This window comes from Marmota marmota, unplaced genomic scaffold (genome assembly GCF_001458135.2).
Source record: "Marmota marmota marmota unplaced genomic scaffold, marMar, whole genome shotgun sequence".
Classification (NCBI taxonomy): Eukaryota; Metazoa; Chordata; class Mammalia; order Rodentia; family Sciuridae; genus Marmota; species Marmota marmota.
Window position 1 is genome coordinate 8,485,635 of NW_026000093.1, and position 17,887 is coordinate 8,503,521.

Below are 17,887 nucleotides of genomic sequence, written 5' to 3' on the forward strand. Positions count from 1 at the left end.
CCCCCCCCAACCAACCACAGTTGTTGATATTTGGCATCTCTGCGTTTTCACTGCTGTCTCTGGGAAATCATGGATGCCACAGAGGATTTGAACAAGGAGATAATCCTGAGAATGGAGAGAAATGTTAGACTCTAGAACCTCACCAGAGCAGAGTCATTTCCAAGTGAAGAAGTGAGTTCCCCAGTTGGAAATCAAAGAAGAAAAGATGGGGAAATGACTTGGCCAAGTTGCTTACTCTTCTTGTCGGACATGGGTTAGCATCAAGATAGTGCCTGGTGAGATGTGCTACACTGTGAATTTTGGGATGTTCTAGGTAGTAAAGGGATGTCAGAGTTACTGGCTGAAATTCAGGAATTGGGTTCTAGCCCACTCTGTTGAATACTAGTCTTGGGACATTAGATAATATTCCTTAAATCCTCCAAGCCTCATTTTCTTATTACACAAACTAGTAATAACAGCTATTACATTCATCGGCTTCGTATTACTATAACAAAATATCTGACGTAATTTATTTAAAAAGAGAGAAAACTATTTTGGCTTCTGGTTTTAGAAGTTCCTGTTCAGGAATGAGTGGCCTCATTGCTTTGGGCTTCTGACTGGGCAGCACATCATGGCAGGAGCACATGGTGAATCAAACTAACCACCTCGTGAGCCAGACACAGAGAAAGAGGAAAAGACCAGGTTCCACAGTTCCCTTCATGAGCATGACCTAAGGACCTGGGGTCTGTAACTCCCAACCTCCTGTTAAATGCCTCTGTAGCTACATTTTTGCCCAACTTCCTGAAGGTCTATAGTACATCCCAATATCACTACTCTGGGGACAAAACCCTTAACACATTAGAGACCTTTAGAGATCACTTATACAAACTATAGCAATACCTGAGAGTTCTTTGAGGGATTTAGCTCATTATACAACTTTGGCTGTTTATTTATTCATTTATTTATCTTAATGTGTTGCCCAGACTGCCTCAAATTTGCAATCCTCTTGTCTCAGTCTCCCAATTTCTGGTATTAACGGAGTGCACGACTGCACCTGACCTGCAAATTCATTATTTTTTTTAATAGTTCATAATATATTTTATTAAATCTGATAGACCCTATTTTTAAAAAATTTGTCCTAATTAGTTATACATGATAGTAGAATGCACTTTGACACATCACACATAAATGGAGTGTAACTGCTCATTCTTCTGGTTGTACATGGTGTAGAATCACACTGGTCATGTAGTCATATATGCACGTAAGGTAATACTGTTCAGTTTATTCCACTGTCCTTCCTACTCCCATACCCCCTCCCCTCCCTTACAGTGTTATGGCAAAAGGCGAAGGGAAAACATTTTCTTTTACTATGAGATGATCCTTAAACATCCTATGGAGGATAAAGCAGTTTTTGGTTTTTTGAGGAGGATAAGTGACTCTGAATATCAATGAAGTCATTTTTTTAAACCTGAAAGACTGGTTACCCTGACATCATATAAAACAGTTCTTTTTTTAAAAAAGCCAATTTTATAGATATAGAAACAAAGAACAACAATTTTTGCCTAATTTGGTAGAGGTGTTCCCCAGACTCCTTGCATCCATTTAAATGGTGAGGAAGTAACTGCCATCTAATTGGCTGGATGGAGAACCATGCTACTTGAGAAAACTGGCTTTGTACAGGTTCAAAGTCCACGAAGATCCTATGACTAACCGCCCACCAATCGTGGCCCAATTTCTCTTGATACAGAGATGAGGAACAAGTTATCAGTATGTTAGAACTTTGATTTATATGACTCTTATCATGCCATATAAAAGAAAAATCAGGTTTTAGATTAAGGAAAGTAAAGTTCTCTGTATTGTGTTTTAAAAGGTATGCCCCAACCCCACTGATAATAAATTACTGGCTAAGTTCCCCTGTCTAAAATTCTTGGAACCAGAAGTGTTTAGATTTCGGATTTTTTTCAGATTTTGAAATATTGGCATATGCAAAATGAGATCTCAAGAGGGGACCTTACTCGAAACACGAAATTCATTATGATTCACATATTCCTTATACACACAGCCAGAAGGTAATTTTATACAGTATTTTTAGTGTACTTCTGTTTTGACTATAACCCATCCCATGAGGTCAGGGGTAGGATTTTCCCACTTGTGGCATCATGTCGATGTTCAAAATGTCTTGGATATTGGTGCATTTCTAATTTTTGAATTACAAATGCTCTACCTTTCCATCCTTCTCTAAGTCTAGGTTAAAGAAGCCTTGAGAGCAGGAGTCTGCATTTCAATGCTGAATAGACCTCTGTCTTCCTACAAGATGATTCTGGGGGCTTCACTGCAAAGACCCTAGAGACCCCAGTTTGGCTTGGAACTCTGTTCTGTCTCACACTTCAAAATTTGCTTTTTCTTCCTTTTTTTTTCCCTCTTAGTTGAATGGAAAACCTACTACTTCACGCATATACCAAAATATTTCAACAATTTAGTAAAGGAATCTAGTACTCTAAGCCTTCAGATTCATCAGTTTATTAAGGTTAGTAAACAATTTTTTAAATAGAGCTTTATAGTTATCCATAATAGTTAGGCTCATCCTGACAAACTCATACCTGCATGGAACCTTTTTTTTTCTTTTGAAAAGAATAGCAAAATGAAAATGAAAATATCCTTAATTTTAAGAAAAAACTTTTTTTGGTCTGATTCTGTTTTGTCAGTAGACTTTAATTTTTGTTGTACCAGCTACACATGGTGGTATTCACCTGTAGTTCTAGCTGCTTGGAAGGCTGAGGAGGGAGGATCAGCTTGAACCCAGAGTTCCAGATCAACCTGGGCAACATAGCAAGACAGTTTTAAAAATTTTAATACATGTAAACATTCATGTGACCACCATTGTAACAGGGATCCAGAACAGTTCTGTTACCCACCAAAAAACTCCCTTGTGCTCCCCGCATCCCCATCCCTGGGAACCCCTGATCTGTTCTGTCACTATTGTTTTGCTTCTTCCAGAATGTCATGTAAATAGAAACATGCTGTTTGGGACCTGTTTTTGTTGTTGTTTTTTCTTCAATAATGGCTTTATTGAGATATATGTCACACACCATAAAATTCACCCATTTAGAGTTCACAATTCAGTGTTTTTTTAGCTTATTCACAGAGCTGTGCAACCATCACCACAATTTTAGAACATTTTTATTACACCAAAAAGAAATCCTGCACACATTAGCAGTCACTCCCGGTTTCCCCCAACCCTTGCTTTCTCCTTGCCCTAGCCAACCACTCATCTGCTTTCTGCCTGGACAATATGTTCTAGGCAACTGTTTTTAATTTTTTTTCTTTTGCACTGCTGGGAATTGTACCCAGGACCTTGCACATGCTAGGCAAGTGCTCTACCACTAAGCTACCTCCCAGTCCTTTTTAATAACATTTTGTACATGGCTTTTGATGTTTCCCAGACTGAACTGTTTCCAATTTTACTAATTTAACTTTGCAGAATTTCAAGGTGTTAGAGATAATGTGATTTTTCTAAAGTTTAATATTGTTGGATAGGAACCATTATTATATCTTTAATCAGGAACAGTACTGCAATAAAACACTTTTTCTCTTTTTGATCTTCTACTGGAAAAAAATAAAAATAAAGACCTTCTTCATAGGACTCCTCCAGGATGTAAAGCCCAGCATTGTTTATTCCTGGAATGAACATTCATTGGAAGGGAGTCTCTGAAAGCTGAGTCTTACACTTTCACACTTTTTTTTTTTTTTGTAGTGTTAGGGATCAAACCCAACATCTTGGGCATATGAGGCAAATGCTCTATCACTGAACTCTACCTCTAGCCCTGAAAGGTAAGTTCTAAACCTGAGGGTCACACTGTGGACATTTTCAATTGCCACACTCTGCTGGCCACCCATCCTTGCTGCCTGAGATGATGGCAGTGCCCTACCTCCCAGGTTTACTTTGGGAGAGTCATTTCAGTGAGCCCCAGCTCCCTAACTTAGAGAATAAACAAAATTACAGCTTCTCAGGGTTCTCCCAAGGTTTGATGCATGCATGCTTCTTAGCCATTCCCTCTTGATGAAAGGAAGTGTCACGTAGGACCAAGCGTAGGGTCCAGTCACAGGACCTGGCTCCATATTTGAAGATAGATTCCCAATGTTGGAGGTATATAATCTTCAGCAAGTCACTTAGCTTCTCATTGTCTCCCTGTGGCCGTCTGTTACTTGGTGAATAATAATAGGAGGTCATTTTGAAATTTCACTGTGATAATTTGTGTGGACGTACTCCAAACACAACAGAGACTTGATAAAAATATAAACTTTTTTTTTTTTTTTTTGGGTAGTGGGGAACCCAGTGGTGCTCTACCACTGAGCTAAATCCTCAGCCCTTTTTATTTTGAAACAGGGCCTCATTGAGTTGCGCAGCCTGGCCTTCAACTTGTAATCCTTCTGCCTGAACCTCCTGAGTCTCTGGGATTACAAGCATGTGCCATTACACCTGGTGAGGCTTAATAAATACTTAATATTTGCTTTTCTTTTTCTTAAAAGTCATAGGATATATAGGCCCTAGGAACTGTTAAGGAGCTTTTCCTGTGCAACTTTGTAGAAATTAGTGGAAAGTGATTCCCATACTTTTGTGGGGGTTTTTGTTTGTTTGTTTTAGATCTTGATGTTACCTAAGCTGGTCCCTAACTCCTGTGCTCAAGTTATCCTCCTGTATCAGCCGTCTGAGGAGCTGAACCCAGCTCCCATACTTTTAAAATTTGCAATAAGCAAAGCTTTTGACAAGATCGTGGTCTTCTGAACTCACATGCCTGCTTGGGCTTGAGCCAACACTGTATTTTGTGATGTTTGCAAAAGCATAAAAGCAAAGTGTGTTGCTAAAAGGGAAAGAATGTCTGGATGAACAAAGATAGACAGTGGAGAAACCCACAACAGGATGATTTGTTTTCCACACATTGTTTGGTCTCCGTAGAAAGTAAAATAAACTTTCTGGCTCATAAGCCCCGATGTCCTTCCAAGGAGGAACCTAAGCCTTCTGAGAGTGCATGATGACTTGTGCCTCCTAACTGAACATTAGCTGATGGTGAGCCACATGACCCGATCTGAAGTTCTTTTCTTTAGATGAAAGATTAATCTGCGGGGACCAAGGAGAAAAAGAAGCTGGGAAATGATTCTTTTGGTCAAAGAAGGGAAAACAAGTTCCTTTCTTAGTGGAAATTATTTTTATAATGGTGCCATCATAGTTATTATTTGTTTTACTTTTATATCCAGTAATAATTAACTTTCACATAAAATATAATACAATTGCAATTGTGTATTGAATGCATGTCCTCTGTAGAAGATCAATTCCTCAGAATCTGAGGCACAGAGATAATAATTTGCTTATTTAATGACTAAGTAAATGGAATGTGAGTCAGCCTGCTTCCCGAACTGATTTGCTTTTTTTTTTTTTTAACTTTGAAAGGTTATTTTTTTTTAAAAAAATCATAATTATAATATGTGGACGATAATGTCCCTGACTTTAGTTTTAATCAAGTTGACTTCTGAGAGATTAATAATGAATATCATACTGCAAATATTTATTGAGCACACACCTCATTCCTACATTATTCTAAATTCTTGCCAAGTTTGGATTCATTTAATCGTCCCAGTGACCTTATGATATAAGTACAATTATAATCCCTTTTATGCAAATAATATTGGTCAATGAGGTAGAGGTGGAACTTGAACCCAGGAAGCCTGGCTTTGTTTCAACTTAGCTCTACATCTACATGAATCCAAGGTGCAGCCTTCTGATGTGAGAAGACAAATCCAGACACTGCAAACCCAGGTAGGATAGCCCCAGCAAGAGAGCCTCCAGTTCTGCCAATTGGGTGCACGTTTTACTGTGACCACAGCTGACAAAAAGAAATGAATTCATTGCCATTGCATGGAGGATTTAAGCATTAAATCAGGAGTTTAAATCATGATCTGGTGGAGCCATCGTCTGCATTAACTTCAGCTGACAACTCAGTTCACCTCTATTACAACGGTCATTATTTGTTGGTAACAGTTTTCCTCTTCTGGCAAAACAAAGTAAAGCAACTGATTTGTTGTTATATTAATCCCGATTGAATTGAGCCTTCTCTTCATTCTTTCTTTCTCTCTTTTTCTCTCTTTGCTAAATATTTATCTAGCTTGTGTTTTTCTCCCCACTAGACAGTAGTTCTTTGCTATTTTACATTTTTATAACTCTTTCCCTTAATATGCTGCTACCTTGGACTTTGAAAAGCTGTTAAGGTTTTAGTTAATAGATTACTAACAGCAAATGGAGGAGTATGTGATTGAGTGAGTCACTTGGTCATTCCCTTTTAGTTTCTTCCTGGCATTTGAGGCAACCTGTCTCTGCCTGAGCAAACCCCGTTTATTACTTGGGAATTGATGGAATCTCTCTGGCCACTGCTTTCTCTCAACACTCAGCACTCTGTGGCTGAATGTCTCTTGTGTGGTATTCATAATATTCTATATGCATTTTTCGATGATAGCTATTTTAATAGAATAGCAGTTTTTAAAAAATGGGTAAGAGTTCAACTTTTCCTCCAAAGAGGAGGATGTCTGCAGATTCCTGACTTCCTTTCATTATTCAGAGTGTCAAGGTGATTCTTCAAGTAGAACCCCTATTCTCTCTTGTTGTCTTATCCTGATGAAGTCAGTGGAAGTGGAAGTGTTTTGACATTGACTTGAACTTAGAAGAAATTGTTTAATTGCACCATTTAATCTCAACACCAAGGCTTGCAGCCTTGTATTTATTCTTGGGCTCATGTGCAAGATTTTTTTTTTTTTTTTTGTATAACCCATAGTCTAACTGGAACTACTTCTGGTAGTTTTCTTGGATTTAATAACTCCCAAACATAGCCATTTAAGACTTGGCATTGGGTAGAGGTGGTGTGTTGTTCTTGCTATCTGTGTGGTTGGGAGAAGAGCTGGGGGTACAGTCTTCTTTCTATCTATCTATCTATACATTTTTGTACCTATGATTGAACCCAGAGTCACTTACTCATTGAGCCCCCCCCCCTTTTTAATGTTTTGAGACAGGGTCTCATTAAGTCCTTAGGACCCCAGCCCCCCCTTTTTTAATGTTTTAAGATAGGATCTCATTAAGTCCTTAGGACCTCCCTAATTTGCTGAGGCTGGCCTCAAACTTGCAATCCTCCTGTCTCAGCCACCCGAGTTGCTGAGATTACAGGTGTATGTCACCATTCCTGGCTGTACCAATATTTTTTAATGCTAATTCAGAAGGATTATGGGGCAATTACCCACCAGGGTACCTGAAGTTAAACCATCCCTGCTTTCTGTTGCTATGATTTGCAATTTTGAGGTGCAGATCAGGGGTTGGGTAAGGTTCCTTACACTATTGGACTATGCATTTCATTCTTTTGCAAAAGCAGGGAAGGCTGGAGCCTAGTGGGTTTCACTCAACTCTGAATGCTCATTCGAATCAACAGGGAGCAAGCTGGCTGCAGTGGTGCATGACCATAATCCAAACAACTCAGAAGGCTGAGGCAGGAAGTTTGCAAGTTCAAGGCCAGCCTCAGAAGCTTAGTCAGAACCTCAGCAACTTATCGAGACCCTGTCTCAAAATGAAAAAGGATTGGAAATGTAGCTCAGTGTTACAGCACATATGGGTTCAATCCCCAGTGCCACAAAGAAAGAGAGAATCTCAATGGGAAGCATGGCCGTTCTCTCACAGGTCCTACAACCCAGCCAAGGCAGTGCTGTGTCAGGGAGTGAGGCTGTACTGGCATAGTTCCATCATAACTACATCACTTAGTAGGTTCTTTTTTTTTTCTTTGTTTGTTTATTTCTTTTTTCTTTTTTACATATAAGAAATAATTTGATGTGTTCAAAAATGGGGTACCTGGTTAGTCAGGGGCTGGGATGGTGTGTTCACCCTGTGAACTCTGCTAAGGTACCTCTTCTGAGTTGCTCTTTGTCCATCTATTAGGATGCCTTTCCAGGATTTAATCAGGATTAGTTGTGAAAGACTGGAAAAGCACTGTGTTAAAAAAAGGAGGAGGAGGAGGGGGAGGGGGAGGGGGAGGAGAGAGAAAGAGAGAAAGAGAAAGAAAGAAAGAAAGAGAAGGAAGAAAAGAAGAGAGAAAGAGAGAAAGAGAAAGAAAGAAAGAAAGAAAGAAATGAACTTTATGTAAAATTCCAGTTTTGAAAGTAGTATAATCCAGCCTGAAAGGGAAGGAGTAGCCCTCGAAGAAGCTAATAACCTGCCCCTGAGAATTTTTTTTTTTCCCTCTTTCTATCACAAATACTTGCTCATTGAGACATTGCTATCTCTCAACAAAAAATGCCTAATGCTGGTGAGGACATGGGAAGACCAACGTGCAAATACGTACGGCTACTGCAGGAAGCCTTTAGACAGTTTCTTGTAAAACTCAACAGATGTCTCTGTCACAATCAAGGAATTCCACTCGTAGGTGCTTATGCAAGAGAAGTGAAAATGGATGTCCACAAAAGAACATGTACTTAGTCATACTATTAAAAAAATAAAAACAAAAGAAAAGAAAGAAAAGAAAAAAGAACTGTGGAACTATCCAAAATTTTCTTGGTCAGTAAATTGCTTAATTAAAAAAAAAAAACCTGCTCAATGAATTTTGATATTCCAATATAATGAAATACTACGACTCAGCTACAGAAAGAGCTGCTGCTCTATGCAACAACTGGTTTCCTCTCAAAAACATTACATTCAGCAAAAATAATCCAGACAGCAAAGGCTATAGCTTGTATGAAGTTCAAGGATGGGGACCTGTGGGGGAGGTGACTTAGAAGGGGGCACAGTGGTAACATGAGGGGATAGGAATGAGGGTCTTATTTTGGAAGATGGGTATATGTGGGGGTACATCTATCAAAACTAATTTCAGGGAGAGTTAAGTTCTGTGCCTTTCACTGTATATACATTTTGGAGGATAAAAAAAATCAATTTTTAGAATTTTTTTTTCATTGTTGTAAACATAGAATGTACCATTTTAACTGTTTTTAAGTGTGTGGTTCGATAGCATTACATGCAGCCACACTGTTCTGCAAATATTACCACCATCTGTGTCCAGAACAGTCTATCAATATTGCCTCAGTGGAAAAAAAAAAAAAAAGACTAAGAATAATGTCAGATGAGGAGATTCAGTTAGCCTGAACTGAGAGGCTAATCTTGTGCTTCCATCAGGCTGATTCTGACATTTGGCTGTCTGCTTTGATCTGTGGCCCAGAGTGTGTTGATGTACCTCTGTGGTTGCACATGCTGTGTCTCATTAGTGTTCCCTTCAATTTACCTGTTTCTCTTGCTGTTCCCTGAGCTCTTGAGGGAGGAAGGTGGACAATGTCTTGGGCATCCTCCTGTCCCTGGCTCTCGGTGCGAGGAAGGAGTTCTGAGAAGCATGCTGAATGTCAGATGATCCCAACAGCAGAAGTTGACTTGCTGTATTTATGGTTTCCCTAGAGAAGGTTGTGTGCCCATGTTTTGCACAATTACCTGTGTGAAATGGCTTGACACACTTTGAGAATTTGGAGTCCTGAAATCGGAGCATTTAGTATAACATTTCTGGAACTGTTGGCTTCTGTATATCATATTGGTTTTGTCTCCCTACCCCCCCACTTCTTGCAGGACTCAGCTTATGAGATCCAACACACAAAATCACAACTTATAATCTTCCCTTCCTCCTGTGCCTGATGGCTTCCTGCCCTGTCTGAAAATGGTCCATCTAAACAACATCAAGGGCTGGATGACCACTGCAAAGTTTTTATTCTCTTATCTCATAAGAGTTGAAACTAAAACTTCAATTTTTACTTCTTTAGAGGTTCCAACATTTCCCAGAAAAATAGGAGGATTATAAATCCTGGATTATTGCATGCTGCTCAAGGACCCGGTCACATGGGTTTTTAGCTGTGCAGTGGTGATTCACAGGCAACTCCTTACCTCCTAAGCCTGAAAGCCAAAAATAGAGTTACACATGATAAGGGCTACCATTCCCTGTCAGCTAAGCTGTTTATACCTTATAATTGTAGGTTCAAAGTCAGATATAATTTTCAATATATGTTCAGCATTTTATCCTTGGTCTTCATTTTTACTTCTTTTCTTCACAATAAAGCTATCAGTTTAAGTTTAAAAAGTGTTTTGCTTAAGACAAACGGGCCCCTTCTTTCAGCTCACTTGTGATTTTTAGCTTGTTGCAGTTGAATTAGGTTTATGGAACCTCTGCATTCATACCAACACCTTGGTTTTTGGCTTTCTACAAGGTTTTTCAAATTGCAAGGTTAAAATACAATGAAGCAGTGCTTGCTTTGGCAGCACATATACTAAAATTGGAATGATACAGGGTAGATTAGCATGGCCTCTGTGCAAGGATGACACCCAAATTCATGAAGCCTTCCATATTTAGAAAAAAAAATACAATGAAGTAGGGGCTGGGGTTGTGGCTCAGTGATAGAGTGCTCATTTCGCATGTGTGAGGCACTGGGTTCTGTCCTCACCACCACATAAAAATAAATAAAATAAAGGTTTTGTGTGCATCTACAACTAAAAACATATTTTTTAAAAATGCAATGAAACACTTCAAGTAATTAATTGCATCATCTATCACTTCTGTGCAGACTTGAGATGAGGCTTCTGATGATTTGGAACTCTTAGGAATGGCAGCACCACCAGGCAACGGGTGGAAATTTGCATTCACTACTTGGTGGAACTAAGTCTGAATTTGGTGCAGGAAAGATTCTTTAGGGATGTCAGCAGATTACTTTAAAAATTGGGCATGCAAAGGGAAAGAATGTTTAGAATTTCAAGAAATCTGACTTTACAGATGGGAAACTTAGTTATTAATTTATCAGCCAATAGATATTGAGAAGTTCTGAGTTCTCTGGAACAAAAGTCACTGCTCTGCTATGATGTGCATGCACTGCCAGTGGCAATGCAAAGGCAATATACGAATAAATACTCAGACTAGATTAAAGGGTCTGAGGAATAAAGTCGGTAAAGGAATAAAGGGCATGTGCGTGTTGGGAGGCTACTTAACTTGACTGGTAGTGGGGGCTTTGAACTGTCATCTCAAGGAGGAGGAAAGGGTTCTAGACCAAGGGCACAGCAAGGTCCTGAGGAGGACTAAAAGCTTGGACATCTTTAGAGAAGAAAGAAGGGTTTGTGGCTGAGGTCAGAGGGTGAGAAAAGTTGGAGAGGTAAGCAGGGCCCCTGCCATCCTCTCTCACCCTCTCCATCCAAAGACCCTGATGGCTTTGATAAAGAACTTGAATCTTATTCCAAATTCTGAAGAAAACCATGAGGGGTTTTATTTAATTAATTTACTTTTTTTTTTTGCAGTACTGGGAATTGAACCCAGAGCCTCAGGCAGGCTAGGCAAGTAAGTGCTCTACTAAGCTGCATCTTCACCCCTTGGGAGAGAGTTTTCATTAGTAGAGGTTCAGACATGCAGGGAATGCGCGAGCATCTGTCAGATTTAGCAAATAAAAATACAGGCAGCCAGGTTAAACTTAAGTTGTAAGCAACAGATTCCTTTTAGTATAATTAACTACGTCTCATGAAATTTTGGGGATGTATATACTGCAAAATGATTTGCTGTTTATGTGAAATTCCAGCATATCTGAGTGTCCTGTATTTATCTGACAGTCCTCGGTGCATGAACAGCTGGGCAGCAGAGTTGAGGAGGTGTCAGACTGGGGTTTAGTTTTGTATGTGCATTGAATGACTTTGCTGATAAGTTGGTTTTGGAGAGAAGAGAAATCAAGGAAGATTCCTGGATTTTAAACCTCAGCAGTTAGTGGTGCCTTCCATTGAGAACGAGGAAATGGGAGGGAGTGGATGTGAGTGTGTTGTGATTTGGACAGGTCTGATGTCAGAGGTGTAGATGTCCAAGTGGAGATTTGGAAGTTTGATTCTTCATAGTCTGGTCCATTTCCATAGACCTCTTCTAGTAGTCTCCTCTCTTCTTCTACTAGTGTTTTTCTGGAAGGAGAGGGGGAATTCAGAGCACAGGGTGTCGGGGCCAAACAACCTTCTAAACAGACATTCAAACCCAGCAAAGCTGCTGTTTGGGAGAGAAATGGTGGTTAAAATAAATATACTTCAAAGAAGTTGGACTAAAAAGTATTTTGGTGTATCACCGATTTCTCTGTGTGTTGCCTTTTTTGCAATATATCTTTAAGGATAAATTGCTGAACATAAGGGTACAAAATTTTTTTTCAGTGAAGTTATTATGCAGGCAGTCAAAGAAAGAAGACAAATTAGTCTCAAAATTAATGACAACATTTACAAAATCCAACACAATTAGACCACACCAGGCCTGCACTTAAGTATTTTTTGAAATTTTAACCCAAATAAAAAATTTTTTTCTTTATGGGGGGAAAAAAACCCAGGTGCACATAAGCACAGTTGTAATGTTGCATTCCCTGATTAAAAGAGAGACCTTTTTAAAAAGTGGACTACAGATATTATAATTTATCTTTAAACAGCTTTGTGTAAAATATCTATTCACCTTGACTTTGTTCTTATATAGTAATAAAATTCCATATTTAGATCTACACCTAGTATTACCAGCATTTAACCACCAGAAGGACAGACTTCTTAGACATTGCATAGCATGTGGTAGAGTTAGTGAAAGATCTGCCTGTGGGAGCCACTTTGTTAGGTAAAGATAAATAGTTTGATTACGGAGGTTTTATGGATGTAAAATTGACCCAAATTCAGATAATGTTTTGCAAAAATCAAAACTAGACACGTTCCATGGTGTTTTCTTTTTCTGTACCCCCTTCATTAGAAACTTTTTAGCAAGGGGTTTTGGTGCACAGATCACATTAAGCTATAAGTGGTTAATAAAATCTGTCATGTTGCTGCTTTTCCTTAGGAGACAAAGTGTCCTCTAAGTCAAGTCCATATAAGAATTACCTGTAGATGGTGGGGGTGTAGTGCAGCTCAGTGGTTGAACACTCGTCTAGCATGTGTGAGGACTTGGGTTCGATCCCCAGCACCCCCAAACAAGCAAGCAAAACAAAAACAAAAATACACTACAGAGTTGGAGTTGTAGCTTAGTGGTAGAGCACTTGCCTCGCAAGTGTAAGGTACTGGGTTTGATCCTAGCACCATATAAAAAAACAAATAAAGGCATTGAGTTTATATATATATATATAAACTCAATGCCTTTATTTGTTTTTTTATATGGTGCTAGGATCAAACCCNTAAAATGAACTATCTGTAATCCTTGCTGTAAACAAATGCAAAGGGCTGGGGTTGTGGCTCAGTGATAGAGCTCTCACCTAGCATGTGGGAGGCCCTGGGTTCGATCCTCAGCACCACATGAAAATAAAAATAAATAAAATAAAAGTACTGTGTCTAACTACAACTAAAAAATAAATATTAAAAAAATTGCAAATACTGACAACTCCCATATGGGGTCCAATTCAGGATACTGCCTTGTGTAGGGCCCCAAAATCTTTATTTGTAATGTACTCCCTGGTCATTCTTGCAAACTGGTAAATATGGATAACCCTGGCTTGAGCAAAAGGATTAAAGTTGTCAATTGTTGGATCTCATCTCTATTAAAGATATGAGTGAAGACGACTTTAGAGGGGCTAGAGGAGAAATAATTGCACAAAAAATCATTTTACTAATGAAATAATACATCAAGGTGTATGGAGGGGCTGGGGTGTGTCTTGGGCAGCAAGACACTAAGTGAATACAGACTAGTGACCCATCCTAAATAAGCAGGAATGTGGGAGAAGGGATCTGTGATGTCTTCTGGGGACTCAGGACAGTTTTCAGAGAGGATGTGGCTTGTGACATGGGTCAGTTGAAGGAAAAAGGAGGTTGTTTATATGGGGGGGTGGGTATTCCAGGAAGTGAGCAGGTGTCACAGCACAGTCTATGAAATACCTAGAGTCCTAGGTTTATTTTTTTTTATTTATTGATTTTTTTTTTAAATAAATGGTATCGAAATGCATTACAATTCTTATTACATGTATACAGTACAATTTTTCATATCTCTGGTTGTATATAAAGTGTGTTGACACCAATTCCTGTCTTCATACATTTACTTTGGATAGAGTCCTGGGTTTCCATATGGCCTTTTTCTAGCATGGAGTGGAAGGACATGAGTAGCTTATAAATGGGCAGGAAGATAGGCTGTTATGGAGGAGTTACATGCTAGGCTCTTTTGATGGAGCAGCAGGCAGTAAGAGCGACAAGTCCGTAGTTGTTTGGGGAAGATAACTGGAATAGCAGTGAGAGGGCGGAGAATGGGGCAGGGGTTGTGGGTGGAGAAAGAGAAGGATAATGGGAAAACAAGAGAAAGGAACACCAGGTCAGAGAGTTTGAGGTACAACCTGCTGAGGTGTCAGGTATGGCAGGGTCCTCAGGCAAGCCTATGGAAGGAGAAGAGAATTGACCCCTAGGAATGGATCCTGAGAGGAACCAGGGTATAAGAGGAGGCCAGTCCTGCTGCTCCCCAGAAGCATTTTATGATTTGATATGACATATGCAGAGATGAGATCTTTTTTTCTGGGTCTTGATTAGATATATAGATAGATGAGAAAATTATTTACTGTATATTTCAAAACCTAGAAGAACGGATTCTGAATGTTTTTGTCATAAAGAATTAATAAAGAAATGTTGGAGGAGATAGGTATGTTGAACCTGATTTAAACATTATACAATGTATTGAAACATAATGTGGTTTTTTATGTGTTTTACACATCAGTTAAATAAAGAAAAAAAGAAATATACTAAGACAACCTTCATACTTTAGAGTGTAAATGTGTGGTGAAGGTGCCAGTGGAAGAAGAAAATAAGAAAATGTTCTAATTGGCTAATGTTGAGAAGTGTTGGTTCCTTCTGTGCTCAGAGAGGCCCCAGGCAGGGGATCAGGCCTGGTTAAATCACAAGCCCTTCTGCCATCTGTATGTGCTCCATGACTTGTTCGGTGGAGATCAGGGAGGAATCTTAGGTGGGAATTCAGACTGCAGGATCACTTTGTTGGTTGAGTTCCTTCTACCTCGGTGTCCACCAGCCTCACTCTTTCCTTCCTCTTGTGAGAAAACACTATTTTAGAACCAGATCCTATAGATTTACCTACTTGCTCCTCCTGTTCATTTTATTTATAACAGTGGAGCCAAGCTCCACACAGATGTAGAAAAGGTATACAGTGCTAGAGGGTTTGTTTCAAATGGGAGTCAGGGTTGGCTAACCTTGAAATTGGCTCTCAGCCATCTGTTTGTGTGCCTGGGTTTCACCTGCTTTGAATTAGGATGATATCATGGTATTCAATTAGACTGGGGGGAGTACAAATGGTTTTGTTAATTAGATGAAAAAGTGACCTTTTATAATACTTATCAGATTAGCCATGGGTTCAAGGCTGCACTCTGTAAAAGCCTTATTGCTCCCTGTCCTTCCTTTTGGAAATCTGTCTTCCTGCTTCATCTCCATCGTGCTGTGTACAGCTGCCCGGTCTTTCTGGCATTTTGGAACTGGGAGCTGCTTGCCTTTCCTACTGCTGTTCTTCTGTGTTTCTTTGCCTGATGTGTTGTGAATATTCACACTGCATTTACAGCTATCATGTCTCTGCTCCCTGGGTTTAATTATATTATCTATGGTTTGTTTAAATCTATTGAGTTTTTTTGGAAGTAGATACTACTGTGAAATTAGAAGCAAAGAAGAAGATGTCTTTGAGATCCTGGACTAAGATCTTAAAGGCTGGAATTCTTTATTTTTTTCCACTTTGCTATGTCTGAGCCACAGCACCTTGAACATTACTCTCTTGTCTGTAAACTGAGGAGGCTAGAACTTGAACTTTAGCAGTCTCAGAATCCCCTGGAGAGTTTGCTCAAACACAGATTGCTGGCTCCATCCCCAGGGAGCCTGATTCTGAGGGGCAGCTTGAGAATCTGCATTTCTAACATGTTCCCAAGAGATGCCGATTTGCTAGTCAAAAATGACTCGTTGAAGTCTTTAATTGCTCCTAAATATTCATTTTTACCTTCTTCTGTTAGGCATCAAGGGAGGACTTACTGAAACATTTCTATCATGGAGTTGGTATTTCCATTTCTTCCCTCATCAGGTGTATCTATCTGTAATATTTCTCTTGCTCTCACAACCTTTTTGCAGTCTCACTGTCATAATTCTGTTTTTCTGCTCCGACAGCCCATCCTACCCACTCAGAAGTCCTCTACCTGTTAGCACACAAAGGCAGTATCATGGGCTATTCACAGGGTGGAGCCATTCTGGGATGAACAGCAATGGATGTGGGTCCTCCTTTCAATTGTGCAGTCTGAAGTGTTGTCTCTTATTTTAATTTTTGCAACACTCTCTGAAGAACAAATGGTGCTTACCCAGGAATGTGCATCTAACTCTGGCTCATTCCTCCACCCTCAGTCTTGTTGGGAAAGTAGTTTTATCTTCTTAAGCCTCAATTGTCTCATATGTTCAATGGGTGTAAAACTAGCATCTAAACAGTTGGTTCAAGGATTGAATGAAGCAGTCATATAAAGTGCTTAACATAACATCAGATACATAGTAAGTGTTAAAATAATATTATCAACTACTCTCACTGGCAGTGTTTGAATTGCAAAACAAGGTCAGAGATGTTGATAACAATTTACCTTAATAAACTGTGTGCCAGGATTTTCAAATACTGTTCATTTCACTGTTAAATGGGAAAAAGAACATATGCCTGCTTCTTACTCAAGTCTAGTAAAACTTATTTTAATATTAACTGAATTTTCTCCACTTAAAAAGAATGAGAAAAGTTGGACATGTAATTCAGTGGCAGAGTACTTGCCTAGCATGTACAAAGCCCTGGGTTCTACTTTTAGTATTGGGGCAAAAAAGGCATTTATGGATAAAAAAAGAACAGAGATTATGATCTCTAAACTAAAGAAATGAATATTGAGTTAACACATTCTTACTCTACATCATGAACTCTAAGAGATGAGTATTTTTACATTTTAATACCTCTAAACTCACAGTTAATGATACCTTAATATTTTAAAAGGTAGTCATATAGTCATACTTTTTCTTTTAAAAAAGTGGTATATAAAATAATAGCATAAAAAACAGTGGTTCAAAGCCGGGCGCAGTGGCACATGCCTATAATCCCAGCAGCTCTGGAGGCTGACGCAGGAGGATCACCAGTTCAAAGCCAGCTTCAGCAAAAGTGAGGCCCTAAGCAACTCAGTGAGACCCTGTCAATAAATAAAATACAAAATAGTGCTGGGGATGTGGCTCAGTGATTGAATTCCCCTGACTTCATTCCTTGGTATTGCCCCCACCCTGAAAAAAAACACAGTTGTTCAGTAAAATATAGAACTTTGAGTAAGTCAGTTTGGTAATGCTGATTTATAGTAAATTATCTCTTGTGATAGTCTCATTTGTTAACTAAGTCTTCAGAAAAAAATTTTACCGAGTTGATCACTGGTGAAAAAAGTAATATTTTATTGGTTTTGAAGAAACTCATTTTATGTTGTTTTTTTTTTTTTTTGAGGAGAAAGAATATTGAATGTGTTCAGTGTTAACATTTCTAATGTCAGTCAGTTGGAACTGGTGAGGTGTGTTTTCCATTGCAAACTATTAAATAGCTCTATTTTCTAACTTAGAAGTAGTATTTCTGAGGTGAAACCTTCTACTTCTGGACTTTGTCAGATTATGGACTTTGGGTAATTCTAAAAGATCACCCCTGATCTCTGAACATGATCATGCTCCAGATGATGTGCGAATGTAGATCACCAACACCGTGAGGACAGTTATTTGCATCTGAGAGCAGCTCTGTGGTCTGGGATGCTGGGAGGGTTGTTCTGGGTGGGTATCCTGTCTTTGACAATGATTTCTGAGTGCCAGATGTGAAGGAAGATATAAATCGCTCGTCATGTGCCAAATTTCACAATA

General features: G+C 39.1%; 1 protein-coding gene and 1 non-coding gene across 4 annotated transcripts in view; both read left to right on the forward strand.

The window, feature by feature from the left end:
* The window catches only part of Lyn (LYN proto-oncogene, Src family tyrosine kinase), a 119,654-nt gene that overhangs the window by 16,334 nt on the left and 85,433 nt on the right, over positions 1-17,887 (forward strand). The window contains exon 1 of one of the 3 annotated variants that reach the window (XM_015485802.2): positions 5,772-5,794. The exons of the other annotated variants lie outside the window; for them this stretch is intronic. The gene's annotated coding sequence lies outside the window, so the exon portion shown is untranslated. Of the gene's footprint in view, positions 1-5,771; positions 5,795-17,887 lie in introns of those variants that run through there. 3 annotated transcript variants of the gene reach the window in all.
* Positions 10,282-10,388, forward strand: LOC125610597. The gene has a single exon (XR_007340602.1). It is a non-coding gene; the product is annotated as a U6 spliceosomal RNA (small nuclear RNA).